Here is a 10,367-nt window from a genome sequence, read left to right on the forward strand (position 1 = left end):
CTTAACGTTGACCATATGTGAGCCCTTACCTGCAGCATTTTGGAGATCCTTCTCAAATTTCGCATCAATGTTTATCTTCAATTCAAAAGCAGGAGGTTGACAACAACAATCCTGGACTACCGACAACAAAAGAATAGTAAGTAATCTCACTCCATTAAAAACTATAATAATGGCAAATTAATGACTACAAATAACATGTGCTGGCCCCCTACCAGGCTACCGCTCCTCTTAATTTAATAAGTTGGTTTTGTACATAATATTTTATATAATTAACTATTTTAAATATTTTGATGTAACATTATATAAAAATTGTTTATATTGTTGAATGTTTATAATTAATTATGAGTTTTTTTTTTCTAGTTGCATGTAAGAAAATAGAAGCAAAACAAATAATGAGGCAAACATTATGGCAAGCAATATATACTTTATCCGTGGGTATTCAACTTAGACCAATCTGCTTGGGCAAGGTAGGCTAATCAATCCGCTGCAGATAAGGTATAAAGAGCGGTACGGCAAGGTTATTTGTGGGTTCAAGGTGTACTGTAGCCTATGCTATCCGCACCCCTAACATATAATATATATTTTAAAAATTATACATAAAGCGATAAGTGAATAACCACTAAACTAATTAGTTAATTTAATGGAATGATTGAATTTGATTAAGATGTAATAAATTTGGAATGATTAAATTTTATATTTGGTTTTGTAAAACCCAGTCACTGAATAAATAATTAACTCATAAATTAAAATTTATTCTAGAAAATTTAAAATGTGATTTTCATGGTTTAATATGATAGAGAAAATTAAAACGAGAATTTCGACACTAATTTTAAAGAATTTAACCCATGATTAGGCCAAACGGGACAAAGCCCAAAATGGGCCCAAGGCCCAACCCACTAAAGTTAGTTAAATGAGCCACAACTCATTCTCTCCCTCACCTTATGCAAAACTCGCTGCAAGTACAGCAAAGGTAGAGAACAATCACAAATATTCCCAAACCCTCATTTTATCTTCAATCCTTGATAACTTTTGATTCGGAGCTCCGATCGCCGCACCGTTTGCGACTACGAGGCCGCGTCGCTGAGCTCTACAAAGTCCACAACTTTGTTTTAGAGGTAAGTGATGAGCAGATTTTTTATACGCTTTTTGGGGGTAATTTCATGTAGATTTTAGTATATTTTAATTGGTTTTTAGTAGAATATTATTAGTTTTTAGGCAAAAATTATATTTCTGGACTTTACTATGAGTTTGTGTGTTTTTCTGTGATTTCAGGTATTTTCTGGCTGAAATTGAGGGAGCTGAGCAAAAATCTGAGTTAGGCTGAAAAAGGACTGCTGATGTTGTTGGATTCTGACCTCCCTGCACTCAAAATGGATTTTCTGGAGCTACAAGAGTCCAATTGGCACGCTCTCAACGGCGTTGGAAAGTAGACATCCAGGGATTTCCAGCAATATATAATAGTCCATACCTTTCACGAAGATAGATGACGTAACTTGGCGTTGAACGCCAAGTACATGCTGCTGTCTGGAGTTAAACGCCAGAAACACGTCATGATTCGGAGTTGAACGCCCAAAACACGTTATAACTTGGAGTTCAACTCCAAGAAAAGCCTCAGCTCGTGGATAGCTTTAGCCTCAGCCCCAGCACACACCAAGTGGGCCCCAGAAGTGGATTTCTGCACCAATTATCTTAGTTTACTCATATTCTGTAAACCTAGGTTACTAGTTTACTATTTAAACAACTTTTAGAGAATTATTTTGTACCTCATGATATTTTTAGATCTGAACTTTATACACTTTGACGGCATGAGTCTCTAAACTCCATTGTTGGGGGTGAGGAGCTCTGCATGAGTCTCTAGTGTTTCAAGGTGATGTTCTTATCATCACCAAAGCTGATTGATTCTCATCAATTTAGCTCTTGAATGCAATGTCCTGCTGAAGCTTGGCTAGCCATGTCTAATTTCTTTAGACTAAAGCTTTAGACTAACATTGCATGATTCCTGGAATTCTCATTAAGAATTTTGATGCCTTTATTTTCTTTTCCATATAATTTTCGAAAAAGCACAAAAAAATTTACAAAATCATAAAAACTAAAAATATTTTATGTTTCTTGTTTGAGTCTAGTGTCTCATCTTAAGTTTGGTGTCAATTGCATGCATTCATTCATGTGTCTTAAGGATCTACAAGTAATTCTTGATTATTTCTTACTCTGATCTTTGAATTCTCTTGACTTGAGTGTTTTGTTGTTCTCCATATGCATTCTCATTTTGTCAGTGTCAGTAGTATACAAACTGCTAAGTTTGGTGTCTTGCATGCATTGTTATTTGATTTTAGTTGCATTTTGATTATTAAAAATCCAAAAATATTTTTAATTTGTGTCTTCTCAAGTCAATAATACAGAGAATTGAAGATTCAGAACATACAGCAGAGAAATTGCACAGAAAAAGCTGGGCGTTCAAAACGCCTAGTGAAGAAGGACAAACTGGCGTTTAAACGCCAGCCAGGGTACCTGGTTGGGTGTTTAACGCCCAAAAGGGTATAGTTTTGGGCGTTAAACGCCAGAATGTGCACCATTCTGGGCGTTTAACGCCAGGATGGCACAAGGGGGAGGATTTTGTTTTCAAATCAATTTTTTTTTCAAGTTTTCAAAGTTTTTCAAAATCAAATCTTTTTCAAATCATATCTTTTCAATCAAATGTTTTCAAAATCAATTTCTTTCCTTTCTCAAAGATACTTGCTATCAATTAATGATTTGATTCAACATTTCAAGTATGTTGCCTTTTCTGTTGAGAAAGGTTTAATGTTTGAATCATATCTTTTCTTGATAGCCAAGTTATTAATTTTTAAAATCAAATTTTTTTAAAAATTGTTTTCAAATCATATCTTCTCAATCACATGTTTTTTAAAACCAATCATATCTTCTTAACCTCATCTTTTTCAAAATAGTTTTCAATCAAATCTTTTTGACTTCTAACTTCAAAATCTTTTTCAAAACTCACTTGATTCTTTTTCCACTTTGAGTTTTCGAAAATTATCAATCAATTTTTCAAATTGATTTTAAAAACTTCTTAATTAATTTTCGAAAATTCTCTTCTCCTTTTTTCACATCCTTCTATTTATGGAATACTACTCCTTCTCAATGCACAATTCGAACTCTATCTGATTAAGTTCGAATTCTTCTAACTCTTTCTTCTATTTTTCTGTTCTTCTGACACCTCAAGGAATCTCTATACTATGACATAGAGAATTCCATATTTTCTTGTTCTCATCTCTTTCATATGAGCAGGAGCAGAGACAAAGGCATTCTTGTTGAAGCTGACCCTGAACCTGAAAGGACCTTGAAGCGAAAGCTAAGAGAAGCTAAGGCACAACTCTCTGTAGAGGATCTAACAGAAACCTTCAGAGAAGAAGAAGAAATGGCAGCCGAAAACAACAACAATGCAAACAATGCAAGGAAGGTGCTGGGTGACTTTACTGCACCTACTCCCGACTTCTATGGGAGAAGCATATCTATCCCTGCCATTGGAGCAAACAACTTTGAGCTTAAGCCTCAATTAGTTTCTCTAATGCAACAGAATTGCAAGTTCCATGGACTTCCATTGGAAGATCCTCATCAGTTTTTGGCTGAGTTCTTGCAAATCTGTGACACTGTCAAGACTAATGGGGTTGACCCTGAGGTCTACAGACTTATGCTATTCCCTTTTGCTGTAAGAGACAGAGCTAGGACATGGTTGGATTCACAACCTAAAGAAAGCCTGGACTCATGGGAAAAGCTAGTCAATGCCTTCTTGGCAAAGTTCTTTCCACCTCAAAAATTGAGTAAGCTTAGAGTGGAAGTCCAAACCTTCAGACAGAAGGATGGAGAATCCCTCTATGAAGCTTGGGAAAGATACAAACAACTGATCAGAAAATGTCCTTCTGACATGCTTTCTGAATGGAGCATCATAGGTATTTTCTATGATGGTCTCTCTGAACTGTCCAAGATGTCTTTGGATAGCTCTGCTGAAGGATCTCTTCATCTGAAGAAGACGCCTACATAAGCTCAAGAACTAATTGAAATGGTTGCAAATAACCAATTCATGTACACTTCTGAAAGGAATCCTGTGAACAATGGGGCAAATCAGAAGAAAGGAGTTCTTGAGATTGATACTCTGAATGCTATATTGGCTCAGAATAAAATATTGACTCAACAAGTCAATTTGATTTCTCAAAGTCTGTCTGGAATGCAAAATGCACCAAGCAGTACTAAGGATGCTTCATCTGAAGAAGAAGCTTATGATCCTAAGAACCCTTCAATGGAAGAGGTGAATTACCTAGGAGAACCCTATGGAAACACCTATAATTCTTCATGGAGAAATCATCCAAATTTCTCATTGAAGAATCAAGAGAGACCTCAACAAGGTTTCAACAACAATAATGGTGGAAGAAACAGGTTTAGCAATGGCAAGCCTTTTCCATCATCTTCTCAGCAACAGACAGAGAGTTCTAAGCAGAACACCTCTGACTTAGCTACCATGGTCTCTGATCTAATCAAAACCACTCAAAGTTTCATGACTGAAACAAGGTCCTCCATTAGGAATTTGGAGGCACAAGTGGGACAGCTGAGCAAGAAAGTTATTGAACTCCCTCCTAGTACTCTCCCAAGCAACACTGAAGAAAATCCAAAAGGAGAGTGCAAGGCCATCAACATGGCTGAATTTGGAGAGGAAGGAGAGGAAGTGAACGCCACTGAGGAAGACCTCAGTGGGCGTGCACTGACCTCCATTGAGTTCCCCAATGAGGAACCATGGGAATCTGAGGCTCAAAATGAGACCATAGAGATTCCATTGGATTTACTTCTGCCTTTCATGAGCTCTGATGAGTATTCTTCCTCTGAAGAGGATGAGTATGTCACTGAAGAGCAAGTTGCTAAATACCTTGGAGCAATCATGAAGCTAAATGACAAGTTATTTGGAAATGAGACTTGGGAGAATGAACCCCCTTTGCTCACCAAAGAACTGGATGACTTGTCTAGGCAGAAATTACCTCAAAAGAGACAAGATCCTGGGAAGTTTTCAATACCTTGTACCATAGGCACCATGACCTTCAAGAAGGCTCTGTGTGACTTAGGGTCAAGTGTAAACCTCATGCCTCTCTCTGTAATGGAGAAGCTAGGGATCTTTGAGGTGCAAGCTGCAAGAATCTCACTAGAGATGGCAGATAACTCAAGAAAACAAGCTTATGGACTTGTAGAGGATGTTTTGGTGAAGATTGAAGACCATTACATCCCTGCTGATTTCATAGTCCTAGAGACTGGGAAGTGCATGGATGAATCTATTATCCTTGGCAGACCCTTCCTAGCCACAGCAAAGGCTGTGATTGATGTTGATGGAGGTGAACTGATCATTCAAGTGAATGAAGAATCCTTTGTGTTTAAGGCTCAAGGTATCCCTCTGTCACCATGGAGAGGAAGCATGAAGAGCTTCTCTCAAATCAGAGTCAAACAGAGCCCCCACAGTCAAACTCTAAGTTTGGTGTTGGGAGGCCACAACCAAACTCTAAGTTTGGTGTTGAACCCCCACATTCAAACTCTAAGTTTGGTGTTGGGAGGTTCCAACATTGCTCTGAGAAAATGTGAGGCTCCATGAGAGCCCTCTGTCAAGCTACTGACATTAAAGAAGCGCTTGTTGGGAGGCAACCCAATGCTATATTTTATCTATTTTCTTTTGTTATTTTATTTTTTTAGGTTGATGATCATGAGAAGTCACAAAATCAATTGAAAAAGCAAAAACAGAATGAAAAACAGGAAGAAAAATAGCACACCCTGGAGGAAGAACTTACTGGCGTTTAAACGCCAGTAAGGCTAGCAGGTGGGCGTTTAACGCCCAGTCTGGCACCATTCTGGGCGTTTAACGCCAGAAAGGGGCACCAGACTGGCGTTAAACGCCAGAAAAGGACAAGAACCTGGCGTTAAATGCCAGAAATGGGCACCAGCTCGGCGTTTAACGCCAGAATTGGCTCAAAACGTGATTTTGCATGCCATTTGGTGCAGGGATGACTTTTCCTTGACACCTCAGGATCTGTGGACCCCACTGGATCCCCACCAACCCCACCACTCTCTCTCTTCTTCACCCATTCACCAATCACCTCAACACCTCTTCCCCAAAAACCCTTCACCTATCAAATCCCATCTTCCTCTTCACCACTCACATCCATCCTTCATAAAACCCCACCTACCTCACCATTCAAATTCAAACCACTTTCCCTCCCAAACCCACCCTCACTTGACCGAACCTTACCCTTCCCCCTCCCATATATATACCCTTCTTCACCCCTTCATTTTCACACAACCTAAACACCACTTCTCCCCCTCTTTGGCCGAACACAAAAGCCATTCCCTTCTTCCTCATTTCTTCTTCTTCTACTCTCTTCTTTCTTCTTTTGCTCGAGGACGAGCAAACCTTTTAAGTTTGGTGTGGTAAAAGCGTTGCTTTTTCGTTTTTCCATAACCATTTATGGCATCCAAGGCCGGAGAAACCTCTAGAAAGAGGAAAGGGAAGGCAAAAGCTTCTACCTCCGAGTCATGGGAGATGGAGAGATTCATCTCAAGGGTGCATCAAGACCACTTCTATGAAGTTGTGGCCTTGAAGAAGGTGATCCACGAGGTCCCTTTTTCACTCAAAAAGAGTGAATATCCAGAGATCCGACATGAGATCCGAAGAAGAGGTTGGGAAGTTCTTACCAACCCCATTCAACAAGTCGGAATCTTGATGGTTCAAGAGTTCTATGCCAATGCATGGATCACCAAGAACCATGATCAAAGTGTGAACCCGAATCCAAAGAATTACCTTACTATGGTTCGGGGGAAATACTTGGATTTTAGTCCAGAAAGTGTAAGGTTGGCATTCAATTTGCCCATGATGCAAGGAGATGAACACCCTTACACTAGAAGGGTCAACTTTGATCAAAGGTTGGACCAAGTCCTCACAGTCATATGTGAAGAGGGCGCCCAATGGAAGAGAGATTCAAGAGGGAAGCCGGTTCAATTGAGAAGGCATGACCTCAAACCTGTGGCTAGAGGATGGTTGGAGTTTATCCAACGCTCAATCATTCCCACTAGCAACCGGTCCGAAGTTACCATAGACCGGGCTATCATGATTCATAGCATCATGATTGGAGAAGAAATAGAAGTTCATGAGGTTATAGCTCAAGAGCTTTATAAGGTGGCGGACAAGTCCTCTACCTTAGCAAGATTAGCCTTCCCTCATCTCATTTGTCACCTTTGTTATTCAGTTGGAGTTGAGATAGAGGGAGACATCCCTATTGATGAGGACAAGCCCATCACTAAGAAGAGGATGGAGCAAACAAGAGATCCCTCTCATCATGAGATCCCTGAGATGCCTCAAGGGATGCACTTTCCTCCACAAGACTATTGGGAGCAACTGAACACCTCCCTAGGAGAATTGAGTTCCAACATGGGACAACTAAGGGTGGAGCACCAAGAACACTCCATTCTCCTCCATGAAATTAGAGAAGATCAAAGAATCATGAGAGAGGAGCAACAAAGACAAGGAAGAGACATTGATGAGCTCAAGCACTCCATAAGACCTTCAAGAGGAAGAACAAGCCGCCATCACTAAGGTGGACCCGTTCTTTAATCTCCTTGTTCTTTATTTTCTTGTTTTTCGAATTTTAGTGCTTATGTTTGTCCATGTTTGTGTCTTGTGATCATTAGTGTCTTAGTGTCTATGCCTTAAAGTTATGAATGTCCTATGAATCCATCACCTTTCTTGAATGAAAAAAAAAACGTGCTTATTTGAAAAGAAAAAGAATTGCATGAATTTTGAATTTTATAACAGTTTAATTATTTTGATGTGGTGGCATTACTTTTGTCTTCTGAATGTATGCTTAAACAGTGCATATGTCTTTTGAATTTGTGGTTCATGAATGTTGGCTCTTGAAAGAATGATGAAAAAGGAGACATGTTACTGAGGATCTGAAAAATCATTAAAAATAATTCTTGAAGCAAGAAAAAGCAGTGAATACAAAAAAAAAAAGAGGCGAAAAAAAAACGAAAAAGAAAGAGAAAAAGAAAGAAAAAGAAAGAAATAAAGTTGTGATCCAAGGCAAAAAGAGTGTGCTTAAGAACCCTGGACACCTCTAATTGGGGACTCTAGCAAAGCTGAGTCACAATCTGAAAAGGTTCACCCAATTATGTGTCTGTGGCATGCATGTATCCGGTGGTAATACTGGAAGACAGAGTGCTTTGGGCCACGGCCAAGACTCAATAAGTAGCTGTGTTCAAGAATCATCATACTTAACTAGGAGAATCAATAACACTATCTGGATTCTGAGTTCCTAAAGAAGCCAATCATTCTGAGTTGCAAAGGATAGAGTGAGATGCCAAAACTGTTCAGAGGCAAAAAGCTAAAAGCCCCGCTCATCTAATTAATACTGATCTTCATAGATGTTTTTGGAATTCATTGCATATTCTCTTCTTTTTATCTTATTTGATTTTTAGTTGCTTGGGGACAAGCAACAATTTAAGTTTGGTGTTGTGATGAGCGGATAATTTGTACGCTTTTTGGCATTGTTTTTAGTATGTTTTTAGTATATTTGGTTTAGTTTTTAGTATATTTTTATTAGTTTTTAGCTAAAATTCACTTTTCTGGACTTTACTATGAGTTTGTGTGTTTTTCTGTGATTTCAGGTATTTTCTGGCTGAAATTGAGGGACCTGAGCAAAAATCTGATTCAGAGACTGAAAAGGACTGCAGATGCTGTTGGATTCTGACCTCCCTGCACTCGAAGTGGATTTTCGGGAGCTACAGAAGCCCAATTGGCGCGCTCTCAACGGCGTTGGAAATTAGACATTCTGGGCTTTCCAGCAATATATGATAGTCCATACTTTGCCCAAGATTTGATGGCCCAAACCGGCGTTCAAAGTCACCCTCAGAAATTCCAGCGTTAAACGCCGGAACTGGCACCTAAATGGGAGTTAAACGCCCAAACTGGCATAAAAGCTGACGTTTAACTCCAAGAAGAGTCTCTACACGAAATTGCTTCATTGCTCAGCCCAAGCATACACCAAGTGGGCCCGGAAGTGGATTTTTATGTCATTTACTCATCTCTGTACACCCTAGGTTACTAGTTTTCTATAAGTAGGACCTTTTACTATTGTATTGAGATATCTGGGTAGCTATCTTCATTTTATGCTATCTTAGATCATTGGGAGGCTGGCCATTCGGCCATGCCTAGACCTTGTTCTTATGTATTTTCAACGGTGGAGTTTCTACACACCATAGATTAAGGTGTGGAGCTCTGCTGTACCTCGAGTATTAATGCAATTACTATTGTTCTTCTATTCAATTCCGCTTGTTCTTGTTCTAAGATATTCATTTGCACCCAAGAACATGATGAATGTGATGATTATGTGACACCCATCATCATTCTCACCTATGAACGAGTGCCTGACAACCACTTCTGTTCTACAAGCAAACAAGGCTCTAATGTTTATCTCTTGGATTTCTTAACCGGAATCTTCGTGGTATAGGCTAGAACTGATGGCGGCATTCAAGAGAATCCGAAAGGTCTAACCTTGTCTGTGGTATTCTGAGTAGGATTCAATGATTGAATGACTGTGACGTGCTTCAAACTCCTGAAGGCGGGGCGTTAGTGACAGACGCAAAAGAATCACTGGATTCTATTCCGGCCTGATTGAGAACCGACAGATGGATAGCCGTGCCGTGACAGGGTGCGTTGAACATTTCCACTGAGAGGATGGGAGGTAGCCACTAACAACGGTGAAACCCTTGCATAAGCTTGCCATGGAAAGGGGTAAGAAGGATTGGATGAAGACAGTAGGAAAGCAGAGAGACGGAAGGGAAGGCATCTTCATACGCTGATCTGAAGTTCCTACCAATGAATTACATAAGTACCTCTATCTTTATCTTTATGCTTTATTCGTATATCACTATACCCATTTGAGTCTGCCTGACTAAGATTTACAAGGTGACCATAGCTTGCTTCATACCAACAATCTCCGTGGGATCGACCCTTACTCGCGTAAGGTTTATTACTTGGACGACCCAGTGCACTTGCTAGTTAGTTGTGCAAAGTTGTGTTTATGCCATGGTATTGAGCACCAAGTTTTTGGGGCCATTACTAGGGATTATTTGAGTTGTGAAAAGTAGTGATCACAATTTCGCACACCACTGTGACGAGCTTCAAACTCGCGATTGCTGGGCGTGATGACAAACGCAAAAGGATCAATGGATCCTATTCCAACATGATCGAGAACCAACAGCTGATTAGCCGTGCTATGACAGAGCATCCGGACCATTTTCACTGAGAGGATGGGAGGTAGCCACTGACAATGGTGACACCCTAC

The 10,367-nt window shown here is 39.7% G+C and overlaps 1 non-coding gene across 1 annotated transcript; it reads right to left on the bottom strand.

Annotated features, from left to right (window-relative positions):
* Positions 1-3,820: 3,820 nt before the first annotated feature.
* LOC130938110 (small nucleolar RNA R71) lies at positions 3,821-3,928 on the bottom strand. Its single transcript, XR_009069289.1, has one exon. It is a non-coding gene; the product is annotated as a small nucleolar RNA R71 (small nucleolar RNA).
* Positions 3,929-10,367: the final 6,439 nt, after the last annotated feature.

This window comes from Arachis stenosperma, chromosome 6 (genome assembly GCF_014773155.1).
Source record: "Arachis stenosperma cultivar V10309 chromosome 6, arast.V10309.gnm1.PFL2, whole genome shotgun sequence".
NCBI lineage: Eukaryota > Viridiplantae > Streptophyta > Magnoliopsida > Fabales > Fabaceae > Arachis > Arachis stenosperma.